A 377-nucleotide genomic window follows, 5' to 3' on the forward strand; every position below is an offset into this window, starting at 1 on the left:
AAATTGGAGAGGAGGTTGGTGGCCCACGTGGCTTTCAATGTCAATTGCAAATTTTGCAATTGTTTTCCTACATGGCAGTAAATATTCTGACAAAAGTTTATTTGCAATTCCATTTGCAAGCCCCATGTGGGTGGTCTAACTAACACTGAAAGTGTTTGCAGGCCCGTTTCTGACATTTTTTGGGCCCTGGACGATTTATGAATTTTGGGCCCTCTACATGTACAAAAAAAAATCTTAAACAAATGTTTTTAATCATTAAAAAAAACAAACTTTCATTCAATAATACTAATAATTTATACAAAACAACTTCTTCAAGTATTTCAGATACAAAATCATCAATAATAGCATCTAATTCATACAAAACAACTTCTTCGAGT

This window comes from Cynara cardunculus (assembly GCF_001531365.2).
Source record: "Cynara cardunculus var. scolymus isolate 2C chromosome LG 12, CcrdV1, whole genome shotgun sequence".
NCBI classification, from domain to species: domain Eukaryota; kingdom Viridiplantae; phylum Streptophyta; class Magnoliopsida; order Asterales; family Asteraceae; genus Cynara; species Cynara cardunculus.